The following is a 21,787-nucleotide window of genomic DNA, read 5'->3' on the forward strand; positions in this document are numbered from 1 at the left end:
CCAGAGAAGAGCGACAAAAATGATTAAAGGTCTAGAAAACATGACCTATGAGGGAAGATTGAAAAAAATGGGTTTGTTTAGTCTGGAAAAGAGAAGACTGAGGGGGGACATGGTAACAGTTTTCAAGTACATAAAAGGTTGTTACAAGGAGGAGGGAGAAAAATTGTTTTTCTTAATCTCTGAGGATGGGACAAGAAGCAATAGGCTTAAATTGCAGCAAGGGAGGTTTAGGCTGGACATTAGGAAAAACTTCCTGACTGTCAGGATGGTTCAGCACTGGAATAAATTGCCTAGGGAGGTTATGGAATCTCCATCATTGGAGATTTTTAAGAGCAGGTTAGACAAACATCTGTCAGGGATGGTCTAGATAATACTTAGTCCTGCCATGAGTGCAGGGGACTGGACTAGATGACCTCTCAAGGTCCCTTCCATTCCTATGATTCTATGAATGTCAGAATCTGGCTCTTATGCCTCCTTCAGTAGGCATTTCTGGATGTAAAAAACACAGTTCAGTAGAAACTCCACAAAGACATCTGTAGAGCTGAAGATGTTTCCATGGGCCATTTAAGTTTTTTGATGAGTGTCAGGACTTGGTAGAGAACAAAGATCTGCTGCTTTATGTACAGTAGCTACACACTGCTGAAGAGTTGCAGATAATTTCTGATGAATAGGAAAATCAGTTAAAAATAATTGTTAGGAATATTTGTTTCCTGCTGTAATTTTATTCATTAGTCTAATTTTCTTAATTCTTTGGATAAAAGAAAGAGTAGGTTATTAAAACTTCATAGGAAGAACTTTAAATAACCTTCTCTTATTCATAACTGAGAGCTGGACTTGAAGAAGGGGATGTGGGCTGAGAGGTTAACTTTACTGCTAGTCTGATTGTTTTCTATCCCAAATAAATATAATGTTCCAGTGACTCTTCAAACTCATACCGCATGTTAAGTTACATTAATGTTAATATTTGCAGATTTTAAGAGCCAAACTTATAAAATGCAATTAAAGAAATTTAGAGCAAAATTTAGTCAAAAAATTTACCTAAGGTATAAATTCTGCTATTGTATCTGTGTAGGCAGACTACTGTGCCTACATGGAAGCACTGGTATTGGTGGGGCTCCTTGCAAGCCCTAGGATTCATCTACAATAATAGATTTGCAGAACCTTCATCTAAATTAGGATTTGCAGTTAGAACCTTACTCTCACAAATAGCCCTTGCTACTCACATGAGTAAAGGTTTGCAGGACTGGGCCCTACATATTTTTTTTAATCTGCATACAAGAGAAATGAATTAAATCTAACAAAATTCAGTACTGAGCTGCATGTGAATTGAATATTTTCATTTTGTTTATGTTCTGACTTTCTGCACAAGTACCATGCACATATTCTTTCACATGCACCAACAAACCTTTTAATTAAAGATGAATAAACTAATTCAGCTGCAGTCAAATACAGACTAACCTGACCTTTCACATAAAACTTGAATCAAACAAGAACTCTTTTTTTAGGATCAAAAGTATTTGATTAACATTTGTCAGTTTCACTATATGTGTGTGTAGCTTCTAGCACCATGGAGGCCTTCACTATGGAGATACTACCACAGTGCTGATGCTGTTTCCTAATAATAAATTTTCATGTTCGTCTTCATTTCCTGATCTCATCTAGTACCAGAAGCAGAGACAGCAACATACTGCAAGATAAGCTGTTCTCCTGTAGCTCATACTCTGCCAAAACTGAGATATTCAAAATCCATCTTGAAAGAACGCCTGATTCCGAGCTTCCCATATTTTGTTTATAGCTAGTTTCTTTTTTATAGTAAAATGTTATATAAACTGTGACAAAGTTCCTCCTCTACCTTGGTGGGTCTTGCACTTATTGGCGGATTTGCTCGCCTTGGAGCTTCACGGCAGCCCTCAGTTTGGCCATTTTCGTGAACCCACAGTCCAGGTGAACTCCTCCTGTGTCTGACCAGGAGTTGGGAGGTTTGGGGGGAACCCGGGCCCGCCCTCTACTCCAGGTTCCAACCCAGGGCCCTGTGGAATGCAGCTGTCTAGAGTGCCTCCTGGAACAGCTGTGCGACAGCTACAACTCCCTGGGCTACTTCCCCATGGCCTCCTCCCAACACCTTCTTTATCCTTACCAAAGAACCTTCCTCCTGGTGTCTGATAATGCTTGTACTCCTCAGTCCTCCAACAGTCCACGTTCTCACTCTCAGCGCCTAGCGCCTCTTGCTACCAGCTCCTTACACGCACACCACAAACTGAAGTGAGCTCCTTTTTAAACCCAGGTGCCCTGATTAGCCTGCCTTAATTGATTCTAGCAGCTTCTTGATTGGCTGCAGGTGTTCTAATCAGCCTGTCTGTCTTAATTGTCTCCAGAAGGTTCCTGATTGTTCTGGAACCTTCCCTGTTACCTTACCCAGGGAAAAGGGACCTGTTTAACCTGGGGCTAATATATCTGCCTTCTATTACTCTCCTGTAGCCATCCAGCCCAACCCTGTCACAAAACCTAAAGATGAAAATGTTTACTGGTTAATGAGTTTGTATCTATGAAATAGAGCAGATGAAATATTAAGTGCAGACAAAATCTACCAGAGCCCTGGTTAACATTAAGCAGACCACTTTCACTTTCGATTGGGAGAAGCTATTTTTGGTGTTATACTATTGATAATTCTGGGTGAGGAGTGTGTGCATGTGGGTGGGGAGGGGGGTACCTAGCTCAGTGGTGCTGTAACCAGACTGGGGACAAGTAGGTGCTTCAGGGATACAATAATAATGATGTGAGAAGAGACTTTACTCTCCAGGCCCTGAGTAATCAGAAGCACTGAAAGATCAAGAAGCAAACAGAACAGGGACATGGAAGCCAAAACACCCTCCGTTTTTCACTATGAAACTGTAGCAATTCTGAAAATAGAAATAATGAGCAAACACTGTACAACAGGGGCCAAAAGTAAATATTCTACAGCACTGGTTCTTAATGCTAGTACTGGGGACTCAAACACGCTGCCCAGCCCATATTGCTAAATGGGAGGTGGGGTCCCAGTTAGACTAGAGAAGCGTTCATGGTTGGGGAGGGGGCAGCATGGAATAAACCTTTTTGTCCAAAGGGAGGAAGTACACAGAAATAGATCTCTATTTTTTTATTATTATTAATTTAGTCCATTTTTGGACTATACTTTTGTTGAGAAAGCTTAGAGCAACATCTGAACTTTCAGATGCTGGTAAAAACTGAATCAGCTAACTTTCTGCAGTTTGTTTATCATAACTTTGTTTGAGCTTCTCCTGACAGTTAAATGGGATTTCTCCAATAGAATGTATTATGGGTGGTACATTCACATCACCTCAGTGTGGCATTTCCATTTTGGTATACGAACACATCCGTGTAGTTTTTGATCTAAGATTGTCTTTGTCAGAAATGCCTATTCATTCGAGTAGCTTCAGCTTTTTATTGGTGTTTATTCCAAGGAAAAGCTAAGCAGTTGAGGAACAAAATGAAAACAAACAAAAAACCAGGGCTTCTTGAACCATTGCCTGTCCCGTAAATTGGATTTGATCTTTTATTCAGATTTGAATAAATTTTCCCCAGTCTGGCAGATTCTCCATCCTCACTCTAATCTCTAAAAAAGAAAAGGAGTAGTTGTGGCACCTTAGAGACTAACCAATTTATTTGAGCATAAGCCTTCGTGAGCTACAGCTCACTTCATCGGATGCATCCGATGAAGTGAGCTGTAGCTCACGAAGGCTTATGCTCAAATAAATTGGTTAGTCTCTAAGGTGCCACAAGTATTCCTTTTCTTTTTTGCGAATACAGACTAACATGGCTGTTACTCTGAAACTCTAATCTCTAGCACCCTCTTCCTACTTTTCATAGATCTTGCTTTTTCTGCCTCACTCCCTGGTCCTTGATCGAGAGGAAGTGAATGAAGGGGACAGGCTGAAGATATTTAAAATAATGAATGGAAAAAGAATGAGAAGAAGGGAGAATTTCATAGAAAGCACTGAATCTTGGAATGACTATCCAACTAAACCTCTCTAGGTACTGGCATGGCCTCAATCACTATAGTGTCTGCTCACCGCACAAATATGAATGAAATTATCCTTACAACCCTCCTGTGAGGTAAGAAATATTATTAGCCCCATTTTATAAACAGGTATTCAGATGCTGTGGTTGTTGGGGTCATAAAAATACATCGATAAAAAGCACAGCTGAATTACTTATGTAAGATCACAGAGGAAGTCTATAGTAGAGCTTAACCAAGATCTCTTGAGTCCTTGCCTAATGCCCTAACCACAAGATCATCCTTCCTCTCTAAGCTTTTGAAGTTTGTCTATCCTTCTAGTCTTTTTCTATTAGTGAGGTGACCAGAACAGCTGACTTAAAAGTAAAAGACACTATTTCTAGAGCGTGTCAGGCACTGTAAGCGTCTTCTTCCTAATAACTCTATTTTAAAACCCCCATAAGCCCTCAATACTCTTTTGATTTTTTTCTAGTGGATCATGTAAGGCTGGTTTATCATAAACACCCAGTAGCAATGTATTTACCTGATCCCTACTGTCTAACTTGAATTCTATAGAGATGCTTGTTATAATGATTGAATGCTACATAAAGTCATCTCTTGCCTCCTCTGCTCACATTATTTATTTATGAAGATGCCTTTCATGTCTAGGTTGATGTCTGTAACTCTTGATTGCAGCATGTTTTTCCATAGTCTGCTTTCTCCCTCATTTACACCTGGTGTGTGAGACCAACTACAGTACCAGTGTAGCTCTGGACACTTCAAAACTTTTTAAAAATTCTTCTTTCCTCATAAAATTTTGAAAGCTAGGTCAGTCTCAGCAGAAAGTGGTAAAAGATATAATGTAGGATAGAAAAAGAACTCTCTGTCCTCTCAGTCCACAAAGAGAATACAGAATGGGCTTTGCAATAATTGCTGTGCTGAGCTAAAATACTTGAAGTAAAATCCAGCTCAGAGGTAGCCCACCAAGCCCAGAAGATTCAGTACAAAAAAGGAAATCTGTGGTTTCAAAACTTTGAGGAGCTGTTTTATGTTTTGCTTTTTCCACTTTGTTCCCCCTCCTTCTCTGAGCCACTGTCTTCTCGATAGCCAGAGAGAGGAGAAAAAGTGTCCTTTCTTTCACACAATGCTAAATCACACTCCCCAAAAAAGTTTTCCAGAATAATATTTTTTGCTGTTTAGAAACACTGGGTGTTCTCTTCTGAAGATACTCAGATCTGTGGTTTATGTAACACTGTTTTATTTTGGTTTCTTGTTTCTCTGGTAGCAGAGACAAGTTGAGGCCTCACTTACCATTAGAAATAGATCAAAATAGACAGGAATTAAAAGAAATACCACATAATGGATCTGGATTTTAGAATACTATTCTAAGCCAAACATTTTTTTTTATTTTTTTACTTTTCAGGCATCTTGCTGGGTTAGCTGCTCTAGTACTGGTCCAGAAGGGGACCTACACGCAGCCTGTCCAATTACCTATTAATGAAGGGTCAGATATCAGCACTAGCAAATAGGGGCTTGTGCATCATCTGATCACCAGTAATAAAGATCCTGCAGAACAGAATTTGCAGTGGAGTATTACAGGTAAATGAGGGCAAAATGTGGCCTTGCAATTGAATCTTAATCAGCCATTCTCTTGATGAGTTAGCCAGAACCAAATCCCATTCCCTGTGTTGATTCTTCAGGTGTAACAACCAAATTTTTCTAGCAAAATAAGAAGCCATGAATTTGAACAGGGGGCAAATCCTAAAATGGAACTATGGCAGTCTACACTATTGACTTCATTGGATCTATGCTGGGTTGCACTAGCTGAGGATTAACCCAGGGTTTAGGTATGTTGAGTATGAAGGTACCATTTTAATGGAATTGCTCTGTTAGAGTAGAACCACATTTTAACTCTAGATTGTTGTGACATTCTCCACTGAGCAATACATTTTTGTCCCCTGAGCTCCCTGGTGCAAAGAGCAGGTGCAGCCTGCTCTGCCCCTTGTGCTTGGCTCAATCAACCAGCCAGCACAGAATGTGGGGCAAAAACATGATCCCACTGGCACCCTGTTCTCTTGGTGTCTGTACATACATATGAAAAGAGTAGTTCCTGAAACTCCCTGAGCTCAGAGAGTGCCATTGTGACTGGCCTTTGCGCCTATACAGGGGCCCATTACCATCTGGTCCAATAATTTCATCTCTCACCTAAAAATATCACAGCTGGAAACTGAGGTGTGTGTGGCTGGTGAGAAAGAATAGTAGCCCTTTCCCAAAAGTTAGAGAGAACCGGAGGCAGACCATAAGCTACAATTAGATATTATTAAGACTGCTCATGCAATGCCAGCTATAAGGTGGAGTGTGGCGGTTCAATGACAAGACAGAACACAGCTTTTAGCAAGCAAGCAGGCTGGTCTCTGCTAACAGGCTTCTGCCTGTCAGCTTTCCACCTTCCCCTTTATTCTCTCTCTCTCCCCCCGCGCATTACATTCTCCAACAGATAAAAGGAATACATTGGCTTTGTTTAACATTCTTATTTACCAATTTCTATCTACCGCATTCCTTGCTCTCGGGCCTTGAGCCCAGTCCTGGGAGGCTTCCCATGGTTCATATCATCTTGGCGAGATTCCAAGGTTGATGCCCTTGGATGGAGCAGTGTGTGCACTACTCCTACACAACACTCCGGGTGTGCCCTGAATGTTGCCAAGCGCATAAACCTTTATGAATCCTACAGTGGAGTTGTTGCAATAACATGGATCCTAAAGGCAGAGAAAAATTGTAGAGCAAGAAGATAACAGAAAACAAATGTACTAAGCAGAAAGCAAGGGCATCACTGGTTAAGGAATTGTTACAGTGTTAGAGAGAGAGAGAGAGAGAGAGAGAGAGAGAGAGAAGTTCAGAGGCTGATGGTCAGCATATGCAGCATGGATTGCTTACAGTAGTTCTTCATGTCCGGAAAACACATACCTCAGGACGGGCAGACTGCTTGACCAGTCATCATCTGGCTATCAGACTGACTTGCTATATGACATTTCTAGCTTACAACAGACTCTCTGTTCTGATATAAATAAACTGGCCCTCTGAAAATCACTTGCCTGCTGAAACTCAGGGCCCTTTAAGATTTCTCATGTTGGGCACCCAAAAGTTACAGCATCCAAATCACTAGTCGCTTTTGAAAATCGGTGACTCTTTTTTGACATAAAGCTTCTGAGAATACGACTATATGTTGCTGTAGCTGGGTGGTTTGGTCAGTTAGTAGGCCTAGTGGTCTGGTCCTCCGACTCCAGTCTTCCTATCAGTTCAGGGTGTTCTGGCCGCCTGGATGAGGTCCCAGCTCTACTGGCCTCTTTGCCAGTAACCCATAGGTCTTCCTTACTTGGGGCTAAGACTAACAGCTCCAGGGTGGGTACAGGGACCTTGTATCGGGTCACAGCCCAGGGGCACGCAGGCAGCCTAGGTTCGTCCAACCCTGAAAGTTCAGCAGCATGAGACAGCCTAGGTTTGTCCAGCTCCTTGCTCTTGGGCCACTTCCCTTGGGCCACTTCCAGCTACATCTTGCATCTCAGTTTGAGGTGTGGTGTGTGCAGCCCTCTCGTGCCTCTTGCTGATGGCTCTCCCTCCCTCTGGGGGAGTAGTCAGGGTGAGGGGGACTCAGCCAGATTCCCTCAATAGACACTTCTTCTGCAGCAGCAGAGCAGTGCTCCTCCAAGACAAGGCAAGGCAAGGCAAGGCAAGGCACCACTCTGTTTGCCTGAGGCTGTTGAAGTTCCCTTTATATTGGACTTCTCCCTAGGAGCATGTTTGTCAGTGCTTAGGGGTGGGGATTCCAGGCCCACTACTGCTCCAGCCCTTCCCCTGCCTCAGCCTTAGTGTGTGGTTTGTAAACCTCATCACAGTTGCCTCTCAGGTCACCAAGTTGTTCTGAATTCTGATACCTATGCAGATATTTTTAGAATTGATGGACACTTCAAACACTTGAAGAGAACTACCAGCATTAACCTCCAAGTGCCATTTGCTGAAGAGGCAGCAGCTATACAAAAGACAGTTCCTACCAAGGGCCAGATTTGGTGCTGCACTTCTCAGCTTTAAGCAGCTATTGAACCTCCCAGATTCTTGGATACATAGGGACCAGTGTGATCCCCAACATAAATTTAGAGCAGCCCTAAAGGCTGCTGTGAGGGCTTGTTTACACGGTGAGTATTGTACACCTGAAGGGTGTAAATTAAAATGGGCACCAATGTATCTTGCATTAACTGTCCTGCGTGGACTCTGCTGGCACACACTAAAAGTTCCCTAGCATGTGCTGACATGTTTGAAACAGGAACTTTTAGTGCACACCAGTAGGGTCCACTAGGACCAGTTGGGGTGCAGCACATTGATGCACATTTACACTCCACTGTGTGCACTTGCATACCATGTATACAAGCCCTAACTTACATGGCTGCCTATGGCCTGCTCTGCAGAGCAAAATGTTGGATTGCAGAGTGCTCCAGCAATTTCTTCTACTCTAGCCCATCGCTGATATGCCCTTATTCCAAGGTGCCTGTGTAGGGCCATGGGTACTGCCTTTGTGTTGGGGGAATTTCCCGTGGGGCTGCTCTGCCCTTTTTTTAGCCCAAGTACACAACTGGAGTTGCATACAGAGGCTGTAGCGTGAACCAGAATTTGGCTGCAGGACTCAACCAAATGGTACTTATCAGATTAGGGGAGTCTCCTATATTAAATGACTCCAATTTGGAATTACTGTAGTACAGTAGGTCATTTCATGGAGGTCTGTAGGATTTTCATGCATCCTGTGTGTGCTGTCATTATCATATTTATTGTACCTTATTTACATTCCTACAGCAAGTCAGAAATCATTAAATGTACCCAGACAGGCCAACTATTTGTCATCCCAGCTGAGAAGAGCTATAAATGCCACTGATCTACAAACATATGACTGACACATCGTAGTATTTTGGACTTCCAGCTGGGCCAACCTAAACCCGTTCCTTTTAAAAACTGAGCCTAGATTCCTCTTTAAATATCGCCACATACAGTAGAAGATGGTATTGGATCTTTCTGCAGTGCAGGGGGTATCCCAACTGAAAATGAATGTCATTAATATCACATAATGAACGTCAATCATACCTCTTCCATTAACCTTATGGGCCAGCAAAATAAAATAAATTAGCTTATGTAATTATGCAGAGTTTAAAATGCTTCCTTGTGAAATTCTTAGCATTATTTTTAACATCATGGTGGGTGGGAGGTTATAATCAGTTTATGTCCAAGGTGTTCTCTCTCCCAGACATATATGTCTGAAATTATTCTTTTGCATAAGTTTTGTTGGATCTCTTGTTGATTGTTGTCAAAGACATATCAATTCTTGGTAATGGTAAATGTTTTTCTTAACCTGAAATTCAAAATGAGTATTTTGTTAAAGAAATAGATAAAAGGATCAGACTACCTTGGCAGGGTATTTTCTTATGCTGTTTTCCTTTGAATTTTCAAAATCTACTTGGAGAAGGAAGATTCTTTGAGGGAAAGAATTGCTTCTCTTTGTTGTAATTGTCCTGATCTCTTATCTTCCAGAAAATTGTCTTATCTTCCAGAAAACCACCTTTAAAAAAAAATACTAAGGGATGAAAACACATGGTAAAACAATTTTCTGTGTGCATTTGTGAATATCCTGATGTTTTAGTTTTTGTTTTAAAATACATTTTTATTCAACCATATGGCATAGATCTTGTAAATTCCACCTGCAGTTTGACATCTCTTTCTTAAAGTGGGAAAAAGCTTGTTGTAAAGCCCTGATGGTGGAATAATACTTCAGCATATCAGAGACTAATGCCATAATTTACTCTGTCAACCTCAGTCTGTTTAATAGATACAATCTTCACACAATGCCCTTCCTGTTCTGTACAACACTAGCAGGGGGGAATTACAAAATAGGATGATGTCACTGCAGTGATAGTTTGACATCCTACCGTAAAATGGTTTAGATAAATGATACAATCTGAAGGGTCAAATATTTGACTGAAAATAAATGCTTCATTTTAACCACTTGGTTTAGCACCATGACTGTTCACTTTCCATGGCAGCTCTAAACTTCACTTCAGGATGGTTATATGATTCTACTACTCTTCACAACATGGGTAGCTCATCAGTAGCAAACACACAACTATTTAATTGTTTATTTAAGGCTAAGTCGTTACTGCCCTTACTCAGGCATGCAAGGAAGTAAGGCAAAGCAGGATGGGGAAGCAGGGTCTTCTTGCCCAGTACTTCCCTTCTTGAGCAAGTGAGTAGGGAGGGGACAGAGACAGGTAAAGAGTGGGAGGAGCCATGGCTCCATCTCACCTACTCTTCAGCTGGAGCAGCTGGCCAAAGAATAAGCTGCTCCACAAAAAGGAGTGAAGGAACTTATTCCCTAGAGCAAGAGGTAGCAACAGGAAAATGGTAACTGAGTCACAGTTCAAGCTCTGGTCTGCACTGAGGAAGTGTAGCTATACTCTTGCTCTTCCTTACTCAGGACAGATTTTAAAGATAAAATCTCATCCTTAACTGTCTATTTTGAGATAATATTTTCAAGTTTCCTAGTCCCTGCCTCCCCAGCCTGGGTGAGGGTGTGTATTGGCACTCAATCTGACATCTGAATAAGAATATAACAGAGAAGCCATATACAGTAACTCAGCTGCTATGCATGGAAGCTAAGCCCAGTAAGTACCTGCTTTAGGAAAACAAAAGGAGACCAATAGTGCATGGGAAAGGAACCAGAGCCAAGAGAAAGCAATTGGGCTAAACAACAAATGAGGGAGTGGGGTGGCTAACAGGGCTTCTAAAGAGCCATGATGAGAGCAGCAGAGAAAGGCCCTTACTGAGTGGCCCCAGGACAGCTGCTGAGAATTAGTTCAGGTGGTGGTGGATGCAGCAGCAGCATTCTCCCCTCACTTACTCCAGGGCTCAAATGCTGGACCCACTGAACTCGCTAAGAGGCAGGATTTCTGTCTCTTGTAGAAGTAGAACCAGCGGCATATTAACGCCTAGGTCAACAAGGCCTAGGCCAAGGGCAGCAAATTTGCAGAGGCGGCAAATTTATAATAGCAGCCAGAGGCGGCTGCTTCCCCCAGTGCCGGTTTGCGCCCTCCGCCCCGGCCCCGTCCCAACTCCACCCCTTCCCCGCCCCCTCCCTGCCCTTATTGGTCCCCTTCCGCAAATCCCCGTCCCAGCCCTGCCTCCTCTCCTGAGCGCGCCGTGTTCCCCCCCTTCCCCCCTCCTTCGCAAAGCTGTTTTGCGCACACACACTGGCAGGGAGCGGGGAGAAGCAGGACCCAGCGGCGCGCTCAGGGGAGGAGGCGGAGGCAGAGTGGAGGTGAGCTGGGGGAGGGGGCAATTATTTCTGGGCTAGGGGTGGCAAAATCATTAATCTGCCACTGAGTAGAACCTTCGCATAGCAGCCTCCTGATCTAAGCAACTTTACACCTCAGAAGGCGGAGATACCCTGCTTCCCCAGAGGAGCTCAGCCCTCACTCTTATTCAAGAAACTAAGCTGACATTTTGATCTAGAAGAAAAAATTGTGTTATTTTTACAGGGGTTTATGGCTTCCTTTGAGCCTGTGCAGTTGGGCTTATGGTAACACCTGGCTTTACAGGCAGACAGTGATATGCACAAATGAAAATACCATGCTTGACTCTCAGATCAGGAATCACATTTGTAAGGCTAGCTGTAAAATAAATAAATAGATAGATTCTTTGAATTCCCCTCCTGCACCCCAAACCCCTCATCCCCGGCCCCACCCCAGAGCCTGCACCCCCAACCAAAGCCCTCACCCCCTTCCATACCCCAACTCCCTGCCCCAGCCTGGAACCTCCTCCCACACCCTGACCCCCTCATTTCTGGCCCCACCCCAGAGCCTGCACCCCAAGCCAGAGCCCACACCCCCCTCTCACACCCTATCCCCCTGCCCCAGCCCAGTGAAAGTGAGTGAGGGTGCAGGAGAGCGAGCGACGGACAGGGAATTGAGTGAGTGTGGCCAAGGCCTTGGGGAAGGGGTGAGGCAGGGGTGTTCGGTTTTGTGCGATTAGAAAGTTGGCAACCTTAGCTTCCTGGTGTCCAGCTGAGAGAAACAAGTGAAATGGCTGTGTCATAATCAGTGGAACTAGAGTCAGAAAGTCCATGTTCCCCAGTGGACTGTTATTCACAGGACATCAGAAGAACATGGCATGCAGGGAGTTGTTACTGAGTCGCTTCCACCCTAAGGACAGAGTAGTCCAGAGGGTTTAGTAAAGTTTCACTTGTTCAATTTAACCTGCATTCAGCTTCACTCTTTGTGAACGAAACGTGATGGCAGCGTCAGAGCTGTGAATTCTCTACAGTGTGGCAGCTGGCTGTGGGAGTCTTGCAACTCAGTCCAAAGACCTGGATTTTGCAGACACAAACCTAGCCCAGTGATGGACCTGCTGAAAGGAGGAGTTCCAGCTGTGCACAGCCCATGCCATGCAGGATGATGACAACAACAGCAGGAAAGTGAAGCCTTTTACTTTACCCAGCTGTGGAACAAGGCAGAGAGGTAGTCTGCGGCACTTGGGAGTACCAGTTCTGGAGCAGCGAACCTGGTAAGGTAATCTAACATGCAGTACATGCTTAGACAGGGGGCACACAGCAGAAGCATCAAGAGAAAGGATGAAAATCTTAGAAGGTACAACAGTCCCAAAAGTACATGCAGTGAGACAATGGCATAGGAGAGCAGGTGTCCAGGGTTCCATACCTATATTGAGATGCACTGTGGGAGAGAGCATGAAAAAGTAAAGAAGTGTCCTGCACGAGGACAGCATTGCAAGGAATGTGCAAGTTGAACCATTTTAGCTGTGTGTGGAAGATCATAGGAATGTCCCAAAAAGAGTAACTCAAACTTGGAGATGCCACATCAGACAACAGTCATAATATCTTGACTCACTCCTTGAATCCAAAAGCATATCAGGCTCAAGATTTTGGTACAGGAAAACAGCAAGGGACAATATCAACCTCCAGACATGAAACAATGTGAATAACAAAACACCCTGTACAATGCTCCTGCAGAGTGATTCCTCTGGGTTAAGAGGACTCAATACACCCCTATTACAAAGATCAATCTAACAACATACAATGAGAGCAGAATACAGCCTGTAGGAAGATGTGACCTCATGGTAACCAACCTCAAAATAACAGCACCAACTGATGTTTGTGGTGGTGGATGGTAAGTACCACAGAGCTTACTTGGTCTATATAGCCTCACAAGCCATGAATCTAATCAAGGTGCAGCATCAGAATTTTATAGCTGCAGTTCAAGAAGCAAAAGGGGGAGGAGGTTTCCTGGATATTGGAAACAACCAGATGGAGGTGTTTTCAAAGGAAAGCTGCAACTTGATGTAGACCCCACAACAGAAACTGTGTGCTTATCATGGTGGAAAATTCCAGTGGCACTATGTAATCCAGTATGTAAGGAGCTTGAAAGTCAACAGATCAAGGGTATCATAGCACCTATAGAGGCCAGGACAGCAGCATGGTGGTCATTACACATCTGTGTAGACCCAAAGCCACTGAATAGGGAATTGAAAATATGCCCCTAGCCACTGCCCACAATTTATGACATCTTGCTAGAACTTTCCAATGCCAGAATCTTTATGGTCTGTAATGTGAGGAATGGCTTGGGCACATAATCTTGGGTAAAGAGGCCAGCAGGCTGATGCCCTTTACAACACCATTTGGTCACTACATGGGGCTGCGCATGCTGATGGGCAAAAGCTCAGCATCAGAGGTGTTCCAGAGAAGCCTCACCCAAGAACTGGAAGGACTGCTTGGGATGAAGATAGTTGCAGATGACATCCTCATTGTGGGTGAAGGGAGCAATGATACAGACACTGAATGAAGCCATGAGAGAAAACTACAAGCTTTTCTACAGTTATGAAAAGACAAGAATATAAAACTCAACCCAGAAATAATGGGACTCAAACAGCAAGAGGTGACATGCATTGGATATCTGCTCACAGCTGAGGGACTGAAAACAGATCCCAACAAGATCAAGGCAGTCAGAGACATGCCAGCTTCAGTGGGTTTGAAAGGGGTACTGCACCTCATAGGAATGTTAAAATTTTCTGTCCAAGTTCTGGCCACACTTGGCTGCGGTAGTGGAACCCATATTCCGGCTTACAAAGCAGGATGTTGAGTGGAACTGGGCAGGTCCCCAACAGCCAGCATTTCACATGCTGAAACAAATAACAGATGCCTCTGTTCTGAAATACTACCAGCCAGGAGAGCCACTGACATTCCAGTGGCATGATCAGAGAAAGGATTGGACGTAGCTCTTTTGAAGGAAAGGATTGGACGTAGCTCTTTTGAAGGAACAGCCAGTCGCTTATGCCAGCAGAGCCCTGTTGGAGACTTAGCAAGGATACTCCCAAAAGAGAAAATGAGCTTCTTGCTATGTTTTTGGAGCGCAGTGATTCCATCAGTACATCTATGGCTACCTGTTATTAGCATAATAAGACCACAAACCCCTAGAGACAATCATGGCAAAGCCTCGTCTGACAGCATGCTGCAAAGAGGTTGCAGTGTATGTTGATGCACCTCCAGCACTACCTGAGAGAAAAATCAGATTTTGTCCAGTATGATTACTGGTGTCAGCTGACATCCTGAGCATGTATACCCGGTATCAGTGAACTAGGTGAGGGGGATCAGGACACAGTGCAGCATATTAATGGATTCAATCTCCCAGTTTCTCATAAATGCCTCCTGTTCCTTTGGGTCACTCATCCCTCTTGCATATGTCACCTAGTATGACCTGGGGGTCATATGTTATATGCAGTTGCTGTAGTTGTCAGGAGGATATTAAGTGGTAGCAAATGGTAGGGTGACTGCTTCAGCAATTCCAGATGGGAAAGTAAGGGTCTGTGCAGCCATGGCTGGAAAGGCAAGTGGTTCTCTGTACAATCTCTCTCCGTTAAGATGTAGTCCACACTACAAAAGTAATTCCTTGTTCTATACTTCTGACCAGTAACTTAGAATTTTGCATTAGCTTTTTAAATGAAACTTTACGTTTGGTTAGGCTATAATGTGTGCTTGTCTATTTCAATGTAAAATCCTTGAAGTGGAAGATTAAACATTGAAGTTTAAGTTCAAAAGTATTTTGACTACACATTTCATTTTATGAATTAAATGGAATAGTTAATATTCAGTTTGAGTCATACATGTTTATTAGGCGTAACACAAAAAACAAGTATGTCTTCGAAAATAATCTCTGTTCTCTGTTGCTGGTTTGAAATATATTCACTTTTGGAAAACACTTTACAAGCAGAATTGTGTTAGAAAGCTTTTGAGCAGAGGGAATAAAGCTTTTAAAGGTATGTCATGTCACAATACACACAATCATCTGGCATCTTAAAATTAGAAATGTCTTTCTTTGCAATTTGAAAACCTTGCTAATCATTCAAATAGCAACTGTTCTCCCACAGCTTCTGGGAACGGCAGTAAGGAGAATTCTTGCTCAGAGTTAGTGTAACCTTGGAAATGTCTGTGGGTGTTAATTATTATAAAAAGGAATTACCAAAAAAAGGACAAAGAACTGTGAACATGTATTTCTTAAAGAAAGTTACCTTTAATCTTTATACTTGAGCTGGATTTCACATGAACTCTCTTCCAATCTCTTTTTGCAATGGCAAAGGAGCAAGTCCTCCACTATGACTTACATTGTAGGTACTTTAAAAACAAGAGGAAAAATTTTGCCAGTATGGCTACTCATTCTCTCACTACCAGATAGTTCTACCTCCTTCTGTACAGCTCCATACACCACTTTTAGAGTGGAGCAGTAAGACCTATGCCACGCTCTCATCTAATGATCAAATATATTCATTACAACTAAACATTGCTTTTAAAAACAAAACTGATCAACTCTTCTTCACTCACCTACTTAATGGACAACTGAGGACTGCTAGACAGTGGCCCTTAAAGAAAACATGTCTTTCTAGATGCAAGCCTGTATCTTCCTCTGCGCAAAGGTATTTTGAGAACTGCTAAGTGCATGCTCAGGCACTGGAAAGCTGCAGTTAGCGTGTGAGTATATATTATGTAGATTGTACAGAAATCATTCCAAGCTAGGAGGCTAGAAAAGAAGTTACAGTAAACAAGATAATGAGATACTATAGGGCTTGAACAATGGGGCAGAGAGAAAAAAGGAAGGATTTTAGGGCTGTCAGAAAGACAATAAAATCCACAAAATTGCCACCATTGAACTGAGATAATTGCTAGAGGTCAAGGAAACAGAGGAACCTTAAATTATAAGACACAAATATTCCGTGTTAACAGAAGAAAAATCTCACTGTTATTAGTCGACTTTTGTTCCAGAAATAGAAATCTTTTCTACATCACTTTATCTTCATTTTTCTAGTTAAGTTACTACAACAGAACATTGGTAATTCCTGCCAATGACTACTCTGCAAACTACTAAGTGTTATGAATTAGCAAGAAAATTTACAAACAAGAAGGCAAATAAATGAATATATTAATTTGTGCTGCACTGTATTTTAAAATTGCAGTGTAGTAGTAACGACACTACCACTTTATCATACTATCGTTTGTTTTGGTAGTCTTAATATAAGATCTCACTGTAGCACTGTTAAACTCTTGTGGAAAGGTCAGGAGACTATAATGTGTGCAACAGGACAGTCATGTGTGTCAGTATTTACTATTCTTGTGTGAATGTTTGTTATTGGTAATGCAACTACCAGTTTTACTTTCATAAATACTAATATGGTTAACACACAAAGAGTTAAAGTTAACGCACAAAGTTCTAGGAGTTTGTGAATACCAAGAAGCATAGCCAAAGAAATGGACCAGTGGAAATTCTGCAACTTTTATAGCACTGGAAATTACAATTTCTTTATGTTCATAGCAGCAGTTCTCAAACTTCATTGCACTGCAATCCCCTTCTGAAAATAAAATTACTACATAACGCTAGGGAGGGGGAGGAAAGAGCCTGAGCCCCACCGCCCAGGGGGGGGGGGGCGGGGTGGAATTCGGGCTTCAGCCATGGGTCCCAGCAAGTCTAATGTCCACTTTGGGGTCCCCACCCACAGATTGAGAAACACTGGGCTAGAGGAACCTGTGAGTTTATAGTGGGCTACTTACTATCTCTAGCCTTACTAGTATTACAGCTTCAAAAGAGGAGCTTAAGTTGCCCCCTTTAAAATTTGCACAAACACTGCAAACACAGTGAAGTAATTGAACTTGCAAATTACAGTGACATGAAAATAATATTTATTAATTTTTATACATTTGAAAGTACATAGGGCATAACTAGTCCCTGCTAACAGGAGCCAGGGGCCCAGTTCTGTGAGGACATCTGCTCAGAAGAACCTCTCAGGTTCAGACTCAATGCTTGAGAGGGTGGGTAAAGGAAGGATGAGAATTACAAGAGAAAAAGAGCAGGAGGTACTGCTCTTGTTGCACGGGCATCTTGCTGCCTCCTCTTTTCATAAGTCATTATTTTTATAAGTTAATGTGATATTTATAGTTTAAGAAGCACAGTCAGAGTGATGAAGTGGAGTTCAGTGATAGAAGAAATGGAGAATGAGGTTGCATGGCACACAGGAGAGGATATTCCAGGCTGAGAGAAATGGGGAAATATGGCTTACAGGAAGCAGTTCCCCACAAAGCCTCTCTCTCTTTTTATTTAAAAAAAAAAACAAAAAAACCCCACCATTTGCTGTATCCCACAATACTGAAGAAAGAGGTAAGCTGCAGCTTGGTTATGGCTTCAGCCAGGCTTTTGGGTATTCCCAGGTTCTAAGAATGATGCATCTGGTTGCTTCCTCCTCTCTGGTATCTCTGCAACCCAGTCACTCCCTTTCCCTGAGGGCATGCTGAGCACTGAGAAAGAAGAAATTCTACTAGCCTATGTTCTTTCACTTCCTAGCATGGAAGATTTCCTGCCTTGATTGATCCTTGAGGAATGGTCCATTCTGCAGATGCTTGAATGTTGCTCTCTCTGCTGGAGGCAACAGGCTACTGACACAAATCTTAGTATACAAAGTTGATATGAAGAAGCTAATGATCTCTGCTGAGTAGAAACAATTAAAGCAGAGACTAAGCCAAGGTGAGTCACTGCTTGTATATTCAAGAATCCAGCTGCATGTGCAGTTACCCAGTTTGCTCAGACAGATGAGTATTTTGCATGCACGGTTACCTATTTGCACTGTGGACTTAATTTAGGAGCAAATGTGCAGTGTTTTTGTTCTTCCTGTTTGTGGGGTCATAACTTTCTCTCTCTGAATGTTATGACAGTATTGTATTGATCCAGAGAGCACTTCCAGCTTTGCATTCTCAGCACTAGTTTTGCAAGTTCAAAACTATGAGGGGAGGAGGGGAAGTACCAGGGGCACAGTCTGTGCAGTATGAAAGTGGTGGGGCGGGGGGAAGAAAGCTTTTCTTTTTGAAAGGCTGATGAAGGTGAAACCCTCAGGGAGTTCTCTGAGCAAAGATTCTCTTTTAAGAACCAGCACATCTTAAGTACAGATCTCTGGAGATGTGACATCACCATTTCATTTCATGTTCAAGGTCACTAAAATATGCCAAAAATAAATTTGGAATGGGAAGGAAACTGATAAAGCCAAATAGCAAAGTGTAGATCTAACGAGAACAACAACATTAAAGGCAAGTCTAGTTGCTTGATCACATACACTCCTTATTCTGACATTCTTTTGATATAACATGAGGATGTTACCCATAGGGACCCACGTGGGTCTTTACATGCTAATGTTCCTTGCAATAGCAAAGGCCTTTCTAGAAAGAAAAAAAGGGGAGGAGGCCTGTCCATTACATCAACATTGTCTTAGTTTTAAACAGCAAATTCTCCCCTCCACAGTTCACACATGCACTAAACATAATAAGAGGTGCCGTGCACTCTATCCTCAGAGTGAGCTAGAGTAATGCTAGGAAGACAGTAAAACAGATTTAGCTGAACCTGCAGCAAACTCACTTTTCTTTTATTCCCCTCAGGAGTTTACAGGCTGTTGATGCTCAATTTATTTAAGCATTTTTACATGGGAGGTGGGGAAGACCGCTCAGGAAGAAATGCACAGATAAACAGTAAAAGTGGCAGAACTGCTTCAGCTAATTCTGCCAAAGAGTGCAGGCAAGCGTTTAAAAGGGAACCTAATTAAGAAAATTGACTGGCACTTGGTTTCATTGTTGGTCTCTTGGAGCAGGAGAAATCAATCTAGCTCAGACTTGACAGCAGTGTAACATAAAGGGCATTCTGCAAACTACTAACTGGCTGAAGACTAAATTCTGCATTACACATTCACATATGGCTCTGTGAGCACTGAATTAGAGAAATAGTCAAGTCAAATGTAGAAAGCCTTTGCCTCATGGAGTAATTGACTTTTGTGGATCACACTGTGACCTCTCATAGGCTACCTCAGTGTTTCCTTGAAAATAGAATAACTGAGCTAGTGCTTTGGTGCCATACAACGGCTTAGTGAATTAAGATCCTGATCATCCTTGTCTGATGAGTTTACACATGACGGTAAAGCCATCTCTCATGAGGAAGTAACATTCATTATTCACTTAAGAAGAAAAAAGAAAAGGAGTACTTGTGGCACCTTAGAGACTAACCAGTTTATTTGAGCATGAGCTTTCGTGAGCTACAGCTCACTTCATCGGATGCATAGCATATCGTGGAAACTGCAGAAGACATTATATACACACAGAGACCATGAAACAAAACTTCCTCCCACCCCACTCTCCTGCTGGTAAGCTCATGCTCAAATAAACTGGTTAGTCTCTAAGGTGCCACAAGTACTCCTTTTCTTTTTTCTTTTTACGAATACAGACTAACACGGCTGTTACTCTAAAACCAATTATTCACTTAAGGTTCACCTTTACTACAGGAGCCATTCCTAAGCATGGGGATATTTTTTGTTTCTTTTCAAATCATTTTTTCACCTACACTTACAGAGAGTAAGTGTATGTGTGTGTTCAGTATATAAAGGGAAAAAGGGAGAAACAGAGATCTTCTTGTGTTCACTTTAACGAGTAAGGCACTCAGATACCACAAAGACGGTGTGGAATAAGAAGCTGGAGAAACAGAGAAAATAGACAAATAGATATATAGTTGTTAGGGCGATGTGATACAAGACTGTTCTTAGCATGAGTTAGGGATGAATACATCACTCACAAGCTGCAAAGCCACAGATGAATTATGTATAACCCAAACATGCACACCAGCCCGTAATACAGTCTTGTATATGTTACATACAAGTTTTAGAACACTGTTATAGCTGGGGAAAGAGAGGATTATTTTCCTGTGGCTCCAAAGTCAAGCATATTTGTTACTATAACACCAGTTGTTCAGGGTTAAAAAAAACTTCTAAAAATACCCTTGTTGCATTACATCCCCATATTCTTCATAGAAATGTTATGATATGAAAAAATATGGCATAACTGAGATGTTTTATGCAAGATGGGTCATGTGAGGTATCATTGGCGAGGTTATAATTTACTGAATGTGATTATCCAATTTGTATGCACGTATCATTTCTGTATCTGAAGTTAGGAATATTGACTATGTAACAATTACAGCTGGCTGAGTACTTGGGGGACGTCCACCAAACAGTATACAATCAGCCTGGATGGGTCATTAGGAAAAACAATGGATCCTTGAAAATGCTGATCTCCCATCTTCCTGGAGATCCTTCCTGTGGACGTTACAAATAAGCCTTGTCTCATGGTTGCTTTAACTCTTCAAGGTCATGTGATGATGTCACCTGATATGAAATACCACCTTGGACACTGCTGATACTTTTCCACTGAAGAAGGTGGTTTGGGATCAGATAGGGAAACAAAAGATTCCGCCTTATATAAATCCTCTTTAAGGCTGGAGAGTGAGTTAATCGAGGTCACTGGTTCTTCACTGAATCCCCGCCCTGGATGACTGCTGTAAACACTTAAGACTAATCTGGGGAGAAAGGACTGGGACCCAGGCTGAAACAGGAGTATAGCCTGTGAAGAGAAATACCTGGAACTCTAAGCTATAGAAACTCTGCAACCTACCTAAAACAACATTTAGGGTGAGAAATTACTATTTGTAACCAGTTTCTTTAGTGAATGAAGCTTAGGTTGCATGTTTGTTTATTTTGCTCAGTAGTCTGCTTTGTTCTGTTTGCTGTCTCTTATAATAACTTAAAATTAATCCTTTCTAGTTAATAAACTTGTTTTGTTTTCTAAAACCCAGTTTGTGCAATTCATAACTGGGAGAGGGGGGGCAAAGAGCTGTACACATCTTCCTCCATAGTGAGGGAGGGGGTGATTTTCATGAGCTTACGCTATATAGATCTCTCTACAGCGCAAGACAATATAATTTGGGTTTATACTCCAGAAGGTGTGTGCACAGGAGTGCTGGGCAATCCCCTAGCTGAGTCCTCCCACAGAGAGCTGATGGCAGACTCTGTGTGATTCTAGAGCTGGGCGTGTCCCTATCTCTGTGTGTGCTGGAAGGCGGCTTGAGAGCCTGACACAGCAGCACAGAGTGGGTGGGACCCAAGCTGGTGGGCCAGGCTGGCTCATTGGGACCCCAGCACATCAGGTGGCACCCCGGAAGGGGGGGTCCAACCCTTCACAACCCTAAAATAGGCTTTTATAGATACTACTAGTAGTAATAGTATAGTAGCACCCGAATGCCACAACCAAGACTAAGTCACCATTGTCCGAGGCCTTGTACAAATATATAACTTTATATTTATATCAGAAATAAATATAAGTCCCTGCCTGAAAGACTTTGG

The sequence above is a fragment of the Natator depressus genome, chromosome 5 (genome assembly GCF_965152275.1).
Source record: "Natator depressus isolate rNatDep1 chromosome 5, rNatDep2.hap1, whole genome shotgun sequence".
NCBI classification, from domain to species: domain Eukaryota; kingdom Metazoa; phylum Chordata; order Testudines; family Cheloniidae; genus Natator; species Natator depressus.